Source organism: Bombina bombina, chromosome 9 (genome assembly GCF_027579735.1).
Source record: "Bombina bombina isolate aBomBom1 chromosome 9, aBomBom1.pri, whole genome shotgun sequence".
Lineage (NCBI taxonomy): Eukaryota > Metazoa > Chordata > Amphibia > Anura > Bombinatoridae > Bombina > Bombina bombina.
In genome coordinates this window covers 41,820,796-41,842,990 of record NC_069507.1, presented here as the reverse complement: position 1 = coordinate 41,842,990, position 22,195 = coordinate 41,820,796, and positions in this window count along the sequence as shown.

Here is a 22,195-nt window from a genome sequence, read left to right as displayed (position 1 = left end):
TTTCTCTTAAGGACAGAACTTTCGTGGTAGTGGGGTGGAGTTTTTTTTTCCGCCATCCTTTCAGTAATGACTGAAGTAAGAATTGTCTTTCTACAAGAGAATTAACTTTCTTTTTTGTGCATTAATGGCATCTCATTTTGCTTTTATTGATTGGCAAGTGTCCATATTTAAAGGGGCAGTAAAGTCAAAATTACTTTCACTACTTAAACTGGAAAGCTGCTAAATTGCTTGCTCTATTTTGACTTTTTTTTGTAGTATCATTTTGTGTATTCCTAGGTAGGCTCAGGAGCACAAAGCGGTACTGGCAGCTAGTTGGTGATTGGTGCCTACACATATGTCTCTTCTCATTGGTACACCCAATGTGTTTAATTAGCTCCCAGTACTGCATTGCTGCTCCTTCAACAAATGATACCAAAGAATGAAGCAAATTTGATAATAGAAGTAAATTGTAAAGTTGTTTATCATTGTATGCTCTATGAAAATTTAGAGAGAAGTGTTGGGTTTTGTTTTCCCTTTAACAAAGTCTAAAACTACTGTAATGGAGAAAAAAAATAACATTGAAATATTTAAAAATATACTGTTGTAGGAAATATCAGAACTAGGGTTGCACCGATACCATTTTTTTTATGACCGAGTACAAGTACCGATACTTGTTTTCAAATACTCGCCGATACCAATTACCGATACTTTTTTTTTTAATGTCATGTGACATTTTACCAAGCACAATACAGTAATAATAATAATTATTTAAGATTGCTTCTTTATAATTATAGAGGACTGTAATTCAAAAGACATTATGAAATAATAAAACCGTTTTATTTGTCACAAAGTTCACTGAACACGTTTATAAATAAAAAAATATTACAATAAAATATTAAATTTAAAGGGGTGATGCAATTGGGTTGTAGGGCTGTTATATAACATCAATCTGACATTTGTATGGAGGTTTGACTCTAAGTTGAACAGTCTTTCACTTTCCACACTACTGCATAGGGCAGAAAGATATTTTTGGGCCATTTTAGCCAGAGCTGGAAATCTGTTTAACTGCCCAGTACTTCAGGGGTTTGTCTGAACGAAGTACAGTGATCTCTCCTACAATAATACAAATAACAGCAATTTGTATTGGCAGAACAGTAGTAAACCATTTTTAGTTTAGTCTCCACTCCAGTTTAAAATTAAATAAATGGGAACATGCAGTTTGAAAAAAAACTCCACAAGATAGCATATGGGTAGGAAGTGGAGGTATCGGTTTAAGTATCGGTACATTTGCACGAGTACAAGTACTCATGCAAATACTTGGTATCGATACCGATACTAGTATCGGTATCGATGCAACCCTAATCAGAACTGTGATTTCACCATTGTGGGAAATGGTCTTTTCACTGGTAAAAAGTGTTTTGTTCTGATGTTGTCCTGTTTTCTCCAACATTGGTGTGTCCGGTCCACGGCGTCATCCATTACTTGTGGGAATATTCTCTTCCCCAACAGGAAATGGCAAAGAGCACAGCAAAAGCTGCCCATATAGCCCCTCCTCAGGCTCCGCCCCCCCAGTCATTCTCTTTGCCGCTCTGAACGAGTAGCATCTCCACGGAGATGGTGAAGAGTATGTGGTGTTTAATTGTAGTTTTTTATTCTGCTATCAAGAGTTTATTTTAAAATAGTGCCGGTTTGTACTATTTACTCTAAAACAGAAAGGGATGAAGAGTTCTGTTTAAAAGGGGAGTATGATTTTAGCAGCAGTAACTAAAATCAATTGCTGTTCCCACGCAGGACTGTTGAGCCCAGAGAACTTCAGTTGGGGGGAACAGTTAGCAGACTTTTCTGCTCAAGGTATGACTAGTCCATTTTCTAACAAGACTGTGTAATGCTAGAAGACCGTCATTTTCCCTCTTGGCGATCGGTAAGCAATTTTCTTAGACTCTTAACAGAATGAAGGCTTATTATGGGCTATACACTGGTTGACACTCTTATGGGCTAAATCGATTGCTTTATTTAAGTTTTTTTTTTTAATGAAATCTAGAGGTGAGTTATAAAACTTATTGTGGGGGAACGTTTTTAGGCGCCAGGCAGTAGTTTAGACACCTTTCCAGTTAGGAAGGGCCTTTCACTATAGTAGGCAGAGCCTCATTTTCGCGCCATAATTGCGCAGTTTCTTTTGGATGCAGTGCATGCAGCTGCATGTGAGAGGGTCTGGTGATCATTGAAAACGTTCCTGGAAGGCTTAATTTGGTATCGTATAACTCCTAAGGACAGTTGAAGTCGCAGCAAACGCTCTGGCTGGGACTGTAGTGGGGTTAAAAATTGTTATTTGATTAAACGGCTCCGCTTTCCTCATTTAAGGGGTTAAAAGCTTGAAAATTGGGGTGCAATACTTTTAAGGCATTAAGACACTGTGGTGAAAATTTGGTAAAGATTGCATATTTCCTTCATACCTTTTCACACATTCAGAAATAAAGTGTGCTCTGTTTAACATTTAAAGAGACAGTAATGGTTTTGTTTTAAAACGTTTTTTTTTGCATTATTAGCCTGTCTAACATGTCTGTACCTTCAGATAGAACATGTTCTGTATGTATGGAGGCCAAGGTGGTCCCCCCTTCAAATGTATGTGATAATTGTGCCATAGCGTCCAGACAAAGTAAGGACAGTACTGTCACATTTAATAAGGTTGCCCAAGATGATTCCTCAAATGAAGGTAGTGGGGATAGTTCATCATCCTCTCCTTCTGTGTCAACACCAGTTATGCCCGCGCAGGCGACCCCTAGTACATCTAGCGCACCAATGCTTGTTACTATGCAACAATTAACGGCAGTAATGGATAATTCCATAGCTAATATTTTATCCAAAATGCCAGCATTTCAGAGAAAGCGTGATTGCTCAGTTTTAAATACAGTGGAGCAAGAAGGCGCTGACGATAGCTTATCTGTCATACCCTCACACCAGTCAGAAGTGGCAGTGAGGGAGGGTTTGTTGGAGGGAGAACTTTCAGATTCAGGAAGAATCTCTCAACAGGCAGAACCTGACGTTGTGACATTTAAATTTAAGTTAGAGCATCTCCGCGCATTACTTAAGGAGGTGCTATCTACTCTGGATGATTGTGACTCTTTGGTCATTCCAGAAAAATTGTGCAAGATGGACAAATTCTTAGAGGTCCCGGTGCACCCTGATGCCTTCCCGATCCCTAAAAGGGTGGTGGACATAGTGAATAAGGAGTGGGAGAGACCAGGCATACCCTTTGTCCCACCTCCTATATTTAAGAAATTGTTCCCCATGGTCGACCCAAGGAAGGACACATGGCAGACAGTCCCTAAGGTTGAAGGGGCAGTTTCTACCCTAGCTAAGCGCACGACTATCCCCATTGAGGACAATTGTGCTTTCAAAGATCCTATGGATAAAAAAATTGGAGGGTTTGCTTAAAAATATTTTTGTGCAGCAAGGTTACCTCCTCCAACCAATTTCGTGCATTATTCCTGTCACTACGGCGGCGTGTTTCTGGTTCGATGAACTAGAAAAGTCGATTAACATGGAGACTCCATATGAGGAAGTCATGGACAGAATTCACGCACTTAAGTTAGCTAATTCTTTTATTTTAGATGCCGCTTTGCAATTAGCGAGATTAGCGGCAAAAAATTCAGGGTTTGCAATTGTGGCGCGCAGAGCGCTCTGGCTAAAGTCTTGGTCGGCGGATGTATCTTCCAATACAAAATTGCTTAGTATCCCTTTCAAAGGTAAGACCCTTTTTGGGCCGGAATTGAAAGAAATTATTTCAGACATCACTGGGGGAAAGGGCCATGCCCTCCCACAGGATAGGCCTTTCAAGGCTAAGAATAAGTCCAATTTTCGTTCCTTTCGCAATTTCAGGAACGGACCGGCTTCTAACTCTGCAGCCTCTAGACAAGAGGGTAATGCTTCCCAGACTAAACCAGCTTGGAAACCAATGCAAGGCTGGAACAAGGGTAAACAGGCCAAGAAGCCTGCTGCTGCTACCAAGACAGCATGAAGGGGTAGCCCCCGATCCGGGACCGGATCTAGTAGGGGGCAGACTCTCTCTCTTTGCTCAGGCTTGGGCAAGAGATGTTCCGGATCCCTGGGCACTAGAAATAGTCTCTCAGGGTTATCTTCTAGAATTCAAGGAACTACCCCCAAGGGGAAGGTTCCACATGTCTCACTTATATTCAAACCAAATAAAGAGACAGGCATTCTTACATTGTGTAGAAGACCTGTTAAAGATGGGAGTGATACACTCAGTTCCAGCTGTGGAATAAGGTCAGGGGTTTTACTCAAACCTGTTTGTAGTTCCCAAAAAAGAGGGAACTTTCAGACCAATTCTGGATTTAAAAATTTCTCAGAGTTCCATCGTTCAAAATGGAAACCATTCGAACAATTTTACCTACAATCCAGGAGGGTCAATATGACTACCGTGGATTTAAAGGATGCGTACCTAAATATTCCTATCCACAAAGATGATCATCATCATCATCATCATCAGTTCCTAAGGTTCGCCTTTCTGGACAAACATTATCAGTTCGTGGCTCTTCCATTCGGTTTAGCCACTGCTCCCAGAATTTTCACAAAGGTGCTAGGGTCCCTTCTGGCGGTTCTAAGACCGAGGGGCATTGCAGTGGCACCTTATCTAAGCGACATTCTAATTCAAGCGTCGTCTCTTTCCAAGGCAAAGGCTCATACAGACATTTGTTCTAGCCTTTCTCAGATCTCACGGGTGGAAGGTGAACGTAGAAAAGAGTTCCCTGTCTCCGTCAACAAGAGTTCCCTTTTTGGGAACAATAATAGATTCTTTAGAAATTAAGATCTTCCTGACAGAAGTCAGAAAGTCAAAGCTTCTAAACGCTTGTCAAGTTCTTCACTCTATTCTGCAGCCTTCCATAGCTCAGTGCATGGAAGTAGTAGGGTTGATCGTTGCAGCAATGGACATAGTTCCTTTTGCTTGAATTCATCTAAGACCATTACAACTGTGCATGCTCAATCAGTGGAATGGGGACTATGCAGACTTGTCTCCAAAGATTCAAGTAGACCAGATGACCAGAGACTCACTCCGTTGGTGGTTGACCCAGGATCACCTGTCTCAGGGAATGAGTTTCCGCAGACCAGAGTGGGTCATTGTCACGACCGACGCCAGTCTATTAGGCTGGGGCGCGGTCTGGGATTCCCTGAAAGCTCAGGGTCTATGGTCTCGGGAAGAGTCTCTTCTCCCGATAAACATCCTGGAACTGAGAGCGATATTCAATGCTCTCCGGGCTTGGCCTCAATTAGCGAAGGCCGGATTCATAAGATTCCAGTCAGACAACATGACGACTGTAGCTTACATCAACCATCAGGGAGGAACAAAGAGTTCCTTGGTGATGAGAGAGGTATCCAAGATCATCAAATGGGCGGAGGATCACTCCTGCCATCTATCTGCAATTCACATCCCAGGGGTAGACAACTGGGAGGCGGATTATCTGAGTCGTCAGACTTTCCATCCGGGGGAGTGGGAACTCCACCCGGAGGAATTTGCCCAGTAGACTCAATTATGGGGCATTCCAGACATGGATCTGATGGCCTCTCGTCAGAACTTCAAGGTTCCTTGCTATGGGTCCAGATCCAGGGATCCCAAGGCGATTCTAGTGGATGCATTAGTGGCGCCTTGGTCGTTCAACCTAGCTTATGTGTTTCCACCGTTCCCTCTCCTTCCCTGGCTCGTAGCCAGGATCAAACAGGAGCAGGCCTTGGTGATTCTGATAGCTCCTGCGTGGCCACGCAGGACTTGGTATGCAGACCTGGTGAATATGTCATCGGCTCCACCATGGAAGCTACCTTTGAGACAGGATCTTCTAGTACAAGGTCCATTCGAACATCCAAATCTAGTCTCTCTGCAGCTGACTGCTTGGAAATTGAACGCTTGATTTTATCCAAGCGTGGGTTTTCAAATTCAGTGATAAATACTCCTGGTCCAAGCCAGAAAACCTGTGACTAGAAAGATTTACCATAAAATATGGAAAAAATATATCTGTTTGTGTGAATCCAAGGGATTCTCCTGGAGTAAGATTAAAATTCCTAAGATCCTCTCCTTTCTCCAAGAAGGTTTGGATAAGAGATTGTCAGCGAGTTCTCTAAAAGGACAGATTTCTGCTTTATCTGTCTTGTTACACAAACGACTGGCAGCTGTGCCAGATGTACAAGCTTTTGTACAGGCTTTGGTCAGAATCAAGCCTGTTTACAGACCCATGACTCCTCCTTGGAGTCTAAATTTAGTTCTTTCAGTTCTTCAAGGGGTTCCGTTTGAACCTTTGCATTCCATAGATCTCAAGTTACTATCTTGGAAAGTTCTGTTTTTGGTTGCTATTTCTTCTGCTAGAAGAGTTTCTGAATTATCTGTGTTGCAGTGTAAGCCACCCTATCTGGTGTTCCATTCAGATAAGGTCGTTTTGCGTACTAAGCCTGGTTTTCTTCCGAAAGTTGTTTCCAACAGGAATATTAACCAGGAAATAGTTGTTCCTTCTCTGTGTCCGAATCCAGTTTCAAAGAAGGAACGTTTGTTGCACAATTTAGATGTAGTTCGTGCTTTAAAGTTCTATTTAGAAGCAACTAAGGATTTTAGACAAACCTCATCTTTGTTTGTCGTTTACTCTGGTAAGAGGAGAGGACAAAAAGCTACTGCTACCTCTTTCTGGCTGAAAAGCATTATCCGATTGGCTTATGAGACTGCCGGACGGCAGCCTCCTGAACGAATCACAGCTCACTCCACTAGGGCTGTGGCTTCCACATGGGCCTTCAAGAACGAGGCTTCTGTTGATCAGATATGTAAGGCAGCGACTTGGTCTTCTCTGCCCACTTTTGCCAAATTCTACAAATTTGATACTTTTGCTTCTTCGGAGGCTGTTTTTGGGAGAAAGGTTTTGCAAGCCGTGGTGCCTTCCGTTTAGGTAACCTGATTTGCTCCCTCCCTTCATCCGTGTCCTAAAGCTTTGGTATTGGTTCCCACAAGTAATGGATGACGCCGTGGACCGGACACACCAATGTTGGAGAAAACAGAATTTATGCTTACCTGATAAATTACTTTCTCCAACGGTGTGTCCGGTCCACGGCCCGCCCTGGTTTTTTAATCAGGTTTGAAAAATTTCTTTCTCTATACACTACAGTCACCACTGCACCCTATAGTTTCTCCTTTTTTTCTCCTAACCGTCGGTCGAATGACTGGGGGGCGGAGCCTGAGGAGGGGCTATATGGGCAGCTTTTGCTGTGCTCTTTGCCATTTCCTGTTGGGGAAGAGAATATTCCCACAAGTAATGGATGATGCCGTGGACCGGACACACCGTTGGAGAAAGTAATTCATCAGGTAAGCATAAATTCTGTTATTTAGATAAACAGTAATTTCACTGGAGATGACTACAAGACTTTAGTTCATTTAGGTGTATTTAAACCATTGCCATCAGAGTAGGCGTGAGATGCCAGAACAGAAGGGAAATCGCTTACAATTTAATTCCGTATGTTAATGTGGCTTAAAGTGGGGTTTGCCTGGGCTACTGGCCTTGTGTTGGATGAAGCGAAACAAAAGAGAAATCCAGTATGAATGCTTCCTGTGACAAAATAGGTTGTTTTCTTCTTCACACGATATAGATATCTTCCTCAAACTCCATATATAATCAGATATGGTTAGCAGCCACTCTGCATTTTTTTTATTTTTTATTATCTGGTCACACGTAGTGGCACTTATAATTTTTTTGTTTGCTCTCCTATAACATTAAAGCTTTGCATTTAGAGGGGCTGAATAGAGACAACTTTTTCAATAAACACCGCAAACGTGCACTCCACATTTCCACCAACACAGAGTGTCAGGGTGCAATACAATCTGATTCTTTATCAGAGCATTTTCACAAACGCACTGATGCTCCACACATCTGTCACAGGCATTAGACTAATATTGCTACATTCAAAACAAAGTACATGAATACACCAATTTATAATCTTGTTTTTAACATTGGAAGGATTTTGCAGTTTATAAACACTCCTGAGGCACTTGTGAAAATTCTCATATAGCAATCTGTTCCTTTGGTTAATCAGAGCCAGATCTAAATCCACTCCTAGTACTAACAACTAAGGTTGCCAGGTGTCTAGTATTTTAGCAAGCTGTCCCATAAAATCTTAACAAAAATACTGGACAGTATGCAGATTTTTTTTTATGTCCCTGACTGTTTTCGGAATATGAAACTCATATTCCTAAAGCAAATGCCGTACAAATATAAAACAAAGGAGACCTGAGCAATAAAGGGTGTCAAATCACTTCTGTTAACATGTTACTAGCTGCCAAAGAGGGAAAAATACCATTGTGTCACTGGCAAACAGCTGGCAACAAGCTACAAAGGGTGCACCAGCGTAGCACTGCAGAATATGATACTTATTTGATTCTTATTGGATAAAAAAAGGTCTAAGCACACAATTTGTAGCCTATCGTTACATTTTAATTTGCATGCACAATACTCTTGTGTTACAATGTAGCATCACTAACTCAATCTGAGATATTTCATTTATACGCACACACCCTTCATCAGAGGTTTGATCACTGTTATAGCCACACTAAGTCTGTTTTTGATGTAAGTCAACTTGTAAAAAGCCATAACTGATTTATGAAACCGTAAACAAGGACTAGTCATGATTTAAGTATCTCGAATCAGATTTGGGGATAACCTTGATACATTCCCCCCCCGCTATAATGAATAGTAGACAACTGGTTAATGTGTCTAATGTATAGTGAGTATTAGGAGTTCCTCTTATGAATCTAAGCATAAAGTACACTTTTTTTTTTTTAAAATGTATTTTTATTGTTCAACAACAAGAATGCATCTATAATATTACAGCATCGAAAAGGGGGGGGAAGTAAAAAATCTTTTACAAATAAATACATATCTTTTGCCAATACATGTCAATATTAAATCTTTAACTCTCATAATTAATTTGAGCATTTGACCATTTATCACACATGCCTGTGCAATTTTATCTAATTAAATAAAAAATATAAAACTGAAACGAATATCTCTCCCTTTTTACCCAAACAACAAAAAGCCCTATAAAGTACACTCTTAATACATTTTATAATTTTAGGGAAAAAAATGCAAGTCTGGCATGTTCCACCTTAAAATGTGAATTTGGTTTATTACATAATAGCACTTGTATGTTCTGGTTGTTCTAACATGTATGTCCATATTCTGAAATCCCATGCCAGCTGCACCCTGGTATCTGTAGTATGTGGGCACAAAATATGCAATGGAATAACTCATGTTAATCTAAGTATTAGGAATGCACAGTGTATTCTCTCATAACATTTACATTCTCTAAAGTTTATTAATTAATTTGCCTGCAGTTTTGTTTGAACATGTTCTCATGACACACCTTGAAATCTTGGTCAGATCTAATTGTTTTTTTTCCACCCTGTTTTTGTGTTGCCACTAATGATGTTGTGTTTTTAGAATTGTCAAGGTGTGGCAAGGGACAGATGCTGAGAGCCTTTTTATTTTTAATCAATAGTCAACGTCGGCAAATCCTAAAGGTTTTGTGTCTGAAAGGTTAACTCTTGTAATAAAGAAAATCTGTGCATTCAATTTTTTTTTTATACCTCAGATAATGCATAATTGTCCTCATAAAGTTGTTTCATTCTTTAACAGAATTCAAATTTATACAAATGACAAATAATGTAGGTATTTATAGCTTCTTTGTTCTCTACTGTAATTTTGTTACAGTTGCTAAGGTTCTGCAAAATAGCAGTGTACACAAAAAACAATTATACACAATATGCTAGATGTTACCAAACAATATCTATGTACAAATACTCCCCTCTGTGTGTACCGCTGCCTTCTATCAGTCTCTCCCAAAATGAGACTGCTTAAAATTGTGGTTGTATGTATAGAGGCGCAGGTATTTTCTTATGCAATATTCCAGAGTTGCCTGAGAATGAAAGGGCTTTATTTCTATGTGTGTAGATCAACACCACATAATTGATGCAGTATACTTTGAAAAAGTGCAGAGTCCGGCTCCCTCTTATGAGTTAATCTGTGTGATATGTTGAGAATAGAGATTTCCCAAATCCAATGTGGCTGTGGATACAGAATAACGTACTCAAAATACGGTGTGATACTGATGTAAAATGTGCAGTATACTTACTCCGATAAAAACGCTGATATGGTAGAAAGAATCCAAAGGACAGCAAACAAAATTCGTATAAAATACAAATTTATTTAAAACATGTCACTATAGACAAATAGATGCTGGCCAGGATTGTAGGGTCTTTCTCAAGAGCAGTAAAATAATGAGATGCTCTTGAGAAAGACGTAATATCGTTGAAACGCGTAGAGCTTTTTATTATGAGCTTTTATCCATTTGTCTATAGTGACATGTTTTACGAATTTAGTTTGCTGTCCTTTGGATTCTTTCTACCATATCAGTGGGAGCGCTGCACAAGGAGCCGGATTCCGATTTTATCGGAGTAAGTATACTGCACATTTTACATCAGTATCACACCGTATTTTGAGTACGTTATTCTGTATCCACAGCCACATTGGATTTGGGAAATCTCTATTCTCAACATATCACACAGATTAACTCATAAGAGGGAGCCAGACTCTGAACTTTTTCAGAGTAAGTATACTGCATCAATTATGTGGTGTTGATCTACACACATAGAAATAAAGCCCTTTCATTCTCAGGCAACTCTGGAACATTGCATAAGAAAATACCTGCGCCTCTATACCACATACAACCAAAATAGCAGTGTAGCCTGATGGATTTTTCCCTCCCAGGTCAGGATTGATTTGCAGGGTATAGCACAGATGGCTGCTGGTCAGGATTGTTAGGTCTAGCTGGTAGGTGAGGTATAGCTGAGAAGGCTGCTGGTCAAGATTTTAGGGTCTAGCTGGCATGTGAGGTATAGCACAGGTGGCTGCTGGTCAGGATTGTAGGGTCTGTTTGGTTTGTGACCTATAGCAGAGATGGCTGCTAGTCAGGATTGTAGGGTCTAGCTAGTAGGTGAGGTATAGCTTAGATGGCTACTGGTCAGGATTGTAGGGTCTAGCTGGTAGGTGAGCTATAGCTTAGATGGCTACTGATCAGGATTGTAGGGTCTAGTTGGTAGGTGAGGTATAGCAGAGATGGCTGCTGGTCAGGGTTTTAGGGTCTAGCTGGTAGGTGAGTTCTAGCACAGATGGCTGCTGGCCAGGATTGTAGGGTCTTGTTGGTAGGTGAGGTATAGTAGAGAAGGTTGCTGGACAGGAGTGTATGATCTAGCTGGTAGGTGAGGTATAGCATAGATTGCTGCTGGTCAGGATTGTAGGGTCTAGCTGGTAGGTGAGCTATAGCAGAGATGGCGGCTGGTCAGGATTGTAGGGTCTAGCTATAGCAGAGCTTGCTGCTGGTCAGGATTGTAGGGTCTAACTGATAGGTGAGGCATAGCAGAGATGGCTGCTGGTCAGGATTGTAGGGTCTAACCGATAGGTGAGGCATAGCAGAGATGGCTGCTGGTCAGAATTGTAGTGTCTAATTGGTAGGTGAGGTATAGCAGAGAAGGCTGCTGTTCAGGATTGTAAGGTATAGTTGGTAGGTGAGGTATAGTAGAGATGGCTGCTGGTCAGGATTGTAAGGTATAGTTGGTAGGTGAGGTATAGTAGAGATGGCTGCTGGTCAGGATTATAGGGCCTAGCTGGTAGGTGAAGTATAACAGAGATGGCTGCTGGTCAGGATTGTAGGGTCTAACCGATAGGTGAGGCATAGCAGAGATGGCTGCTGGTCAGAATTGTAGTGTCTAATTGGTAGGTGAGGTATAGCAGAGAAGGCTGCTGTTCAGGATTGTAGGGTCTAGCTGGTAGGTGAAGTATAACAGAGATGGCTGCTGGTGAGGATTATAGGGTCTAGCTGGTAGGTGAGGTATAGTAGAGATGGCTGCTGGTCAGGATTGTAAGGTATAGTTGGTAGGTGAGGTATAGTAGAGATGGCTGCTGGTCAGGATTATAGGGCCTAGCTGGTAGGTGAGGTATAGTAGAGATTGCTGCTGGTCAGTATTGTAGGGCCTAGCTGGTAGGTGAGGTATAGCAGAGATTGCTGCTGGTCAGGATTATAGGGTCTAGCTGGTAGGTGAGGTATACTAGAGATGGCTCCTGGTCAGGATTGCTGGGTCTATCTGCTAGGTGAGGTATTTCAGAAATGGCTGCTGGTCAGGGTTGTAGGTGAGGTATAGCACAGATGGCTGCTGGTCAAGATTGTAGGGTCTAGCTTGTAGGTGAGGTATAGCAGAGATGGCTACTGGTCAGGATTGTAGGTCTAGCTGGTAGGTGAGCTATAGCAGAGATGGCTGCGGATCAGGATTGTAGGGGCTAATTGGTTGGGGAGGTATAGCAGAGAAGGCTTCTGGTTAGTATTGTAGGGTCTAGCTGGTAGGTGAGGTATAGCAGATGGCTGTTGGTCAGAGCTGTGTAGCCTGATGAATTTGTTTCCTCCCCCCCCCATCCTCCCAGGTCAGGATTGCAGGGTATAGCACAGATGGCTGCTCGTCAGGATTGTAGGGTCTTGCTTGTAGGTGAGCTGTAGCAGAGATGGCTACTGGTCAGGATTGTAGGGTCTAGTTGGTAGGTGAGATATAGCACAGATGGCTGCTCGTCAGGATTGTAGGGTTTAGCTGGTAGGTGACGTATAGCCGAGAAGGCTGCTGGTCAGGATTTTACGGTCTATCTGGTAGGTGAGATATAGCACAGATGGCTGCTGGTCAGAATTGTAGTGTCTAATTGGTAGGTGAAGTATAGCAGAGAAGGCTGCTTTTCAGGATTGTAGGGTCTAGTTGATAGGTGAGGTATAGCACAGATAGCTGCTGGTGAGAATTATAGTGTCTAATTGATAGGTGAGGTATAGCAGAGAAGGCTTCTGTTCAGGATTGTAGGACTTAGCTGGTAGGTGAGGTATAACAGAGATGGCTGCTGATCAGGATTGTAGGGTCTAGCTGGTGGGTGAGGTATAGCACAGATGGCTGCTGGTCAGGATTGTAGGGTCTTGTTGGTAGGTAAGGTATAGCACAGATGGCTGCAGGGTCAGGATTGTAGGGTCTAGCTGGTAGGTGAGGTATAGCAGAGATGGTTGCTGGTCAGGACTGTAGGGTCTAGCTGGTAGGTGAGGTAAAGCACAGATGGCTGCTGGTCAGGATTGTAGGGTCTAGCTGGTAGGTGAGGTATTGCAGAGATTGCTGATGAACACTATTGCAACAATCTCACGATCAAAAGAGGAGTACTAGGCAGGTTCCGGTAGAATAAAACATAACTTTTATTAGCGTTCCAGCTTTCATTAAAAACTTAACAATTGAACAACATTTCTGCTTGTGCCACAGTGCTTTATGGGAAATCCTGCTTTATACCCAGGATCCGTCGGTATATTCCTTGGTGCCTGTGCTCACTCCAAATCCCCAAATGGTAAACACTATTGCAACAATCTCACGATCAAAAGAGGAGCACTAGGCAGGTTCCGGTAGAATAAAACAACTTTTATTAGCGTTCCAGCTTTCATTAAAAACTTAACAATTGAACATACAACATTGTGACAGATAGCGTAGCACCAAGAGAGTGCTACACTGTCACAATGTTGTATGTTCAATTGTTAAGTTTTTAATGAAAGCTGGAACGCTAATAAAAGTTGTTTTATTCTACCGGAACCTGCCTAGTGCTCCTCTTTTGATCGTGAGATTGTTGCAATAGTGTTTACCATTTGGGGATTTGGAGTGAGCACAGGCACCAAGGAATATACCGACGGATCCTGGGTATAAAGCAGGATTTCCCATAAAGCACTGTGGCACAAGCAGAAATGGACCGGACAAGGTGAAAGAGCTGAAGCGGAAATAACCGTCACTGGAGTGATCGAGGAGGGAGCCTGGGCTATACATAGGGCAAAATTTATCAAGCCCCGAAAAAATGCGCCGAAAAAGTCGCGATTATTTTCGCTATAGTTCGCAATGTGTGAATTCAAAAATGTCGCCAGTATTTATCAAAATTCTAGAGACATTTTTGGGGCAAAACTTTTTTGCGATGTCAAGCGAATGGCTGATCCTAGTTTTCTTGCGAAAATGTCATTTTCACTTTATTTATCAATCTTAATTTTAGACACCAATAAATGGTTTATTGTTTTAATCAAGTGATTGTTTAAAAGAATGCTATTTCTTATATATTAAAGTTAGTTTTATTTTGCCCCTTCTTTGGCTCTCTTTCATTAAGGAAGGTTGCCCGTTTTTTGGAGCTCATCTTCGTTCTTTTTAATACACTTATTTCAATTGCACTTAAATTATTTTACTTTTTTATAATATATTTATTATTATTCAGGATCTGCGCCTTGTTGTGGGCAATTTCTAACCCTAGATAAAGCAAGTAAAAGAAATATTTCCATTTTCCCTCCAGACAAACAACAATATTGCTCTTTATTTTTCACTCCTCGCAACCTACAAATTGGCGAGATTAAAAGCAGTGAATATTACATGCACCACTTTTCATAAATATATGAGAACTGCGAATATATACAGGCATTTTAAAATGCCAATAGAGAATAATTCAAGAATTAGGCATTTCCAGACAATTTATTCGCATATACTTAAGACTTGCGAATGTTATGAGTCAATTTGTTCGCACATATGAAAAGTTGAGACTTTATTGGCGCATAACCTTTCATAAATATGGTGATATAATTTGTGAGGTTTTTTTGACGACAAATGTGAGAATTTTCTTATTCTCACTTTGATAAATCTTGCCCATAGCCTATACAGAGTGAAAGGTACACAAACCGAAATTGGAGAGGAGGCTCCTGTGGACCGACACACAGACAGGACGCAACACTCAGCACAAGCAGTAACCATTCCGCAAAGAGCGGGTAAGAGATTGTAATTTACATCTAATGACTGTATTCTATGCCACAACAAATTGACACTTTTGAGTCTGATGCTAATAACAAGCATTCCATTGAAGATTGTGCTGCAAACTAACACAGGCACATTTGAGTATTACTAAAATATTGGGAATATCCTTGACCACAGGTTTATTGGAAAGCAGGAAAAGATAGTCTTTTGGTGCTTGGACTTTCGTTTGTGTGTATTTTGAGAGATTGCTGCTGGTCAGGATTGTAGGGTCTAGCTGGTAGGTGAGGTATAGCACAGATGGCTGCAGGTCAGGATTGTAGGGTCTAACTGGTAGGTGAGGTATAGTAGAGAAGGTTGCTGGTCAGGTTTGTAGGGTCTAGTTGGTAGGTTAGGTATAGCAGAGATTGCTGCTGGTCAGGATTGTAGGGTCTAGTTGGTAGGTGGTGAGAAAAAGCAGCACTCCAGAATCGTTGTCGATAAAATAAAAAATGTATTCCATCAATTTAAAAGCAGTAAACAGCAACAGTAAAACACACAATGCAAGTATCACAAACGGAGGGGGAAGCGGAGTCCTAACATGTTTTGTGCTATGCAGCACTTAATCATAGGATCTAGTTGGTAGGTGAGCTATAGCAGAGATGGCGGCTGGTCAGGATTATAGGGTCTAGCTGGTAGGTGAGGTATAGCAGAGATGGCTCCTGGTCAGGATTGCTGGGTCTAGCTGCTAGGTGAGGTATTTCAGAGATGGCTGCTGGTCAGGATTGTAGGGTCTAGATGGTAGGTGAGGCATAGCAGAGATGGTTGCTAGTCATGATTGTAGGGTCTAGCTGGTAGGTGAGGTATAGCAGAGATGGCTGCTGATCAGGATTTTAGGGTCTAGCTGGTAGGTGAGTTATAGCACAGATGGCTGCTGGTCAGGATTGTAGGGTCTAGCTGGTAGGCGAGGTATAGCAGAGATTGCTGCTGGTCAGGATTGTAGGGTCTAGATGGTAGGTAAGGATTGCATGGTCTAGATGGTAGGTGAGGCATAGCAGAGATGGCTGCTGGTCAGGATTGTAGGGTCTAGCTGGTAGTTGGGTATAGAAGAGATGGCTGCTGGTCAGGATTGTAGGGTCTAGCTGGAAGGTGAGGTATAGCAGAAATGGCTGCTGGTCAGGATTGTAGGGTCTAGCTGATAGGTGAGGTATTGCAGAGACTGCTGCTGGTGAGGATTGTAGGGTCTAGCTGGTAGGGGAGGTATAGCAGAGATGGCGGCTGCTGGTCAGGACTGTAGGGTCTAATTGGTAGGTGAGGTATAGCACATATGGCTGCTGGTTAGGATTTTAGGGTCTAGCTGGTAGGTGAGGTATAGCAGAGATGGCTGCTGGTCAGGATTGTAGGGTCTAGCTGGTTTCTGAGGTATAGCAGAGATGGCTTCTGGTCAGGACTGTAGGGTCTAATTGGTAGGTGAGGTATAACACATATGGCTGCTGGTTAGGATTGTAGGTTTTAGCTGATAGGTGAGGTATTGCAGAGACTGCTGCTGGTCATGATTGTAGGGTCTAGCTGGTAGGTGAGGTATAACAGATGGCTGCTGGTGAGGATTGTAGGGTCTAGCTGGTAGGTGAGGTATAGCAGAGATGGCTGCTGGTCAGGACTGTAGGGTCTAATTGGTAGGTGAGGTATAGCAGAGATGGCTGCTGGTCAGGACTGTAGGGTTTAGCTGGTAGGTGAGGTATAGCAGAGATGGCTGCTAGTCAGGATTGTAGGGTCTAGTTGGTAGGTATGGTACAGCACAGATGGCTGCTGATAAGGATTTTAGGGTCTAGCTGGTGGGTGAGCTATAGCAGAGATGGCTGCTTGTCATGATTGTAGGGTCTAGCTGGTAGGTGAGGTATAACAGAGATGGCTGCTGGTGAGGATTGTAGGGTCTAGCTGGTAGGTGAGGTATAGCAGAGATGGCTGCTGGTCAGGACTGTATGGTCTAATTGGTAGGTGAGGTATAACAGATATTGCTGCTGGTCAGGATTGTAGGGTCTTGCTTGTAGGTGAGCTATAGCAGAGATGGCTACTGGTCAGGATTGTAGGGTCTAGTTGGTAGGTGAGATATAGCAGAGACGGCGGCTGGTCAGGATTGTAGGGTCTAGCTGGTAGGCAAGGTATAGCAGAGATTGCTGCTAGTCAGGATTGTATGGTCTAGATGGTAGGTGAGGCATAGCACAGATGGCTGCTGGTCAGGATTGTATGGTCCAGTTGGTAGGTGAGGTATAGCAGAGATTGCGGCTGGTCAGGATTGTAGGGTCTAGTTGGTAGGTGAGGTATTGCAGCGATTGCTGCTGGTCAGGATTGTAGGGTCTAGCTGGTAGGTGAGGTATAGCAGAGATGGCTCCTGGTCAGGATTGTAGGGTCTAGTTGGTAGGTGAGGTAGTGCAGCGATTGCTGCTGGTCAGGATTGTAGGGTCTAGTTGGTAGGTGAGGTATAGTAGAGATGGCTCCTGGTCAGGATTGCTGGGCGCGGTATAGCAGATTTGGCTGCTGGTCAGGATTGTAGGGTCTAGCTGGTAGGTGAGGTATAACTGGAGGTTTTCAAATATATGAGCTGAAAAGAGTTAATGCATAGATCTGATATTGCAGTGTAGTTAAAGGGACACTTAACACCTGAAAAAAAAATGTTAAAACTATCTTTTTCTTATTAATAAAAGTCAGGTAATTACTGCTGCTTATTTTATCTGTTCATCTTACGCCGAAGTGTTGAAATCAATTGTTTGGAAGCAGAGTGTTAATAAGGTGCTTGAGTCTCCTCTGCATGGTGCCATATTGTAACGTACGTTACACTGGGGCACAGCAGTCACATGACTCTTGATGCAGTCACGTGACACACTTGGCATATTTCCCTATAGTGTATGCTTATCACAGATGCAGAGCTTGTGCTGCAGTGTATGTTGAGAATCTTTTACTTAAATACCATATTTTATAAACATTGTTTTCTATGTAAAAAGTGTATTGCTCAGTCTTTACAAGACGTTTTAAGGTTTCTAATCTGTGTCAGTGCACGGCTCCAGGCAGGTTTATAAATCTAAGCAATCTCCGGTAGAGGGAGGGGGGGAGAAAGGTTCTGTGGAAGAGCAGGCTGAAGAACTCATGCTGCATATATTTAGGAGTCAATTTATCAAAAGCTTTTGCCAGCCTTTGAGCCCCTACGGCTGAAGGTTCTCACAAGAACCTGAACGCCGTATTTAACAAGCAGCAGTCTAAAGTAGCGAAAAACAATCTCTGCGGTCTACTGAGGAGATTGACAGCTCCTGCCTGCACGTGGTTGGCTGTGCGGGGGCAGGGGGGTGGGATTGCACGCGAGCACAAAATAGCGCTTGTGTGCAATGCTGAATTCCACCAGGGGAATTCAGCCCGCCAGAGGCGGGCTGCGGTGGACAGGGGCGTGTATGTGGGCCCCTGTCTGCCTCAGCTTGAGAAATTGCTGCCTTAGCATGAGTTATTCAGCCTGTTTTCTTCCATGGAGCCTCTCTCTCCCTCCCTTTCCCCCCTCCCTCTTCCTCTTTCCCTCTTCAGACCGGAGTTTGTTGAATTCATGTATAACCCTGCCTGGAGCCATGCACTGACACAGATTATGAACCTTAAAAAGTGTGGTAAAGACTGAGCAATAAACTTTACATAGAAAATTATGTTTATAAAATATTGTAATTAATTAAAAGATTCTCCACATAAACTGCAGCTCAAGCACTGCATAACAGTGAGCAAGTGCTGCAACTGCGCATCCTCTTAGCATACATTATAGGTAAATATGCTGTGTGTATCACATGACTCCTGTTACAATATGGTGCCATACATAGCCACACTAAACACTGGATCAGTACACTATAAGAAAACACTGTTCTTGAAATGTTTGGGGTAAGCTGAACTTCCAGAAAAGAGAACTGGGCTCAGTTTTAGAAGTTAGTTTTTAGTATGTTTAACAGTCAAGTGTTTAATGTCCCTTTAATAGTGGTCAGGTTTAGTAGCGTAATGTCCAGTGGTCATCTTATCAGGCTTAGCATAGAACAGGGTAGCTGGTCAAATATTGCTGTATTGTGACCAATGATCAGATGTAATAGAGTAATAGGCAGCATGTTAATTTAGAAAGCTAGTGGTCATGTTTAGCAGAGTAAAGGCCAGCAGATCAAGATTATTAGAATAATGTCCAGTGGTCAGATTTGGCAGAGTAAAGGCCAGCAGATAAAGATTATTAGAATAATGTCCAGTGGTCAGATTTGGCAGAGTAAAGGCCAGCAGATAAAGATTATTAGAATAATGTCCAGTGGTCAGATTTGGCAGAGTAAAGGCCAGCAGATCAAGATTATTAGAATATTGTCCAGTGGTCAGATTTGGCAGAGTAAAGGCCAGCAGATAAAGATTATTAGAATAATGTCCAGTGGTCAGATTTGGCAGAGTAAAGGCCAGCAGATCAAGATTATTAGAATAATGTCCAGTGGTCAGATTTGTAGAGTAATTCCCAGTGTTCTGTTTAAGTAATGGCTAGTGTGTTCGGATAAGTAGAATGGTGTCTAGTAGTCAGTTTAGCACAGCAGGGACAGCAAGATGTGGTATTGCAGGTCAAGACAAAAGTCTATAGAATGAGGAGCAACTAGTAGCAAATCAACCAAGCACATAGGGAATGATGGTGATCCCTTATATAGACAGAAGTATTGCCTAGGAACCCCAAGAGGGAAGGTTGGGGGCAGTGGACACACAATAGACAATATGGGATGACAAATGCCAGTCAATGGAAGCATCAGGGGCCATGGTGTGGCATCCTCACTCAGAGGAAGCATTGTCTTTTTGCTAATGATGTATAAAATACTCCCATCTTACCTTTCACTCTTCAATCTCCTACTTTATGCGTGTTAAAGGTTACAGTACTACATTTATCTAACCTCTTCCTTATATCCAGGTTACTCCAAACATCTTCCTAGTTATATTTACTGTACAATCCACTTACATTAGCAGAGCATCACCAAGACGTGCCCATTCTTCACCAATAACCAAAAAAAAATTGTGTTACTTCATTAATTAATGTAACTTCTTTCTCTGTTGTCTTCCACTTCCCCAGGGAGTCAAAAGTGCATTGTGCAGGAGTCTGAACCATGACCCTGCAACATACAATACATTAATTGCTTTTGGTAGCTTATTTATATGTTCCTATTTAGAGATAAGATAAACTATACCCAAGTAAGTGGCTTTTTAAGGGGTGTATCTATGGACTGCAAAAGAATGTAAAGTTTGCTAGCAAGATGATAATTGTATGTAGTTATAAAACATGTGCCCTCACATATAACTGTAAGAGAACAGCCGGCACTACTATTTCATAAAAGCACAACATTTTATTTCACATGAATTAGAAACCAAGAGGCTATGTCGATCCTTACATGTTTCGTCTTGGGGCCTTAATCCTAAAGGTGACCCCACCTAAAAAAACACACAGAATTTAAAATTGGACATTAATCCCCATTGTTTGAATCTTTCACGTGTGACTATAATGTTACAAGACTTAAAGGGCCACTAAACCCAAAATATTTCTTTCATGATTCAGATAGAACATACAAATTTAAACAACATTACAATTTACTTCTATTATTTATTTTGCTTCATTTTTTAGGTATCCTTATTTGAAGAAAAAGCAATGCACATGGGTGAGTCAATCACATGAGGCTTCTATGTGCAGCAACCAATCAGCAGCCACTGAGCATATCTAGATATGCTTTTCAGCAAAGAATATCAAGAGAATAAAACAAATTCGATAATAGAAGTAAATTAGAAAGATGTTTAAAATTGCATTCTCTTTCTAAATCATGAAAGAAAAAATGTGGGTTTATGTCCCTTTAAATAAATGGTAATTGAGAAAATAAGGCTGCTTAAGAGAGGGGGAGATATGAAAAAAAATAGTTTTAAAAGGGAGACATTGGATTTTTACTCTGCGAACTAGGAAGCCATTAGGTTTCAACTTAGCATATGACATAAATAACTTTTAGGAATAATGTTTAGTACAGTAATTCGGATTGCTGATGTTTAATCCACCTTAAAATTAAACAGACATGCTGTTCTTGATTGTGCCTTTATAGCATTTAATCCTTCATTATATTGCAGCAAAATATGAAAATAATCTGGAAAGTCATATGACACATACTAATATTTTTGGAATAAAAATTGTGTCCTAATATTCCCATAAGTAGTTTAAGGATCCAATGAGGATACAACTGTTACTTTATACCTATTAAGTTAGTCCACCTTAAATATTGCAGTGTTCCCCTCAATTCTGAAATGCTTAGCTATCTCAGAGCACTTATCGGTACAATTTGTGTCTGACAAATGTTCTCTGATATGCTCTAACTTCACATGCGGTACACCCGACGTATTGTTTTTTACATTGTGTGCTCCAAATCAAATATATGACACATATGTAGTCCTGCAATTAGCATATGACTGCAAGCAGTACTCAAGCTAAGATTACGGCACAAGGCTAAAACACGTCAGATGGTTATGTTGACAATCCTACAGCACCATTGCACCTAAATAATTTTACATACGAAGTGAATAAAGGATTTTTTTGTATTGTATTACCTTTATTTATATAACTTACATATTACTCCAATAACTCATTCTCTCCTATAAAACCAAAGTGTGTGCTCCTTTTCCTTTAACAACTATCTTTTTCCTTATACTCCTATGATATCATATACAATATATTTGCTGCGCTCTGGCTGCATACAAGATTCTTCTTATGTCTCCTACTGGAACATCCATTGAACACCATCCCCATTACTACAAATTAAAACTCATCACTCCTTGAAATTATTTGTTCACTTAAACTCAAAATGATAAAGTGAAAAGAACACAACATATACTCATACCTATGTTTTTTCTTCCTGCTACCAGCTACATTATCTTATCTAGAAGTGCAGATAATGTTTCTCAGTAGAATACAAACTCTTTTTTGAGTAGGGTCCACATTGCTCTGTTTGCCCAACTGCCACATCCATCCTTGTTATTATATTTGTATGTGATGACTAAGTGATGAGTAAACTATTTTAACATCCGTCTTCCCATAACCTGTAAGCATTTAAAGGGACACTCAAGTCAAAATTAAACTTTCATTATTCAGATAGAGCAGCAATTTTAAACAACTTTCCAATTTACTTCCAGTAACAAAATGCTCAGTCTTTTTATATTCATACTTTGAGTCACCAGCTCCTACTGAGCATGTGCAAGAATTCACGGAATATACATATATGCATTCAGTGGCGTCACTAGGGTTGGTGTCACCCGGTTCGGTAAGTTATGGTGTCACCCCCCCTCCCCCCA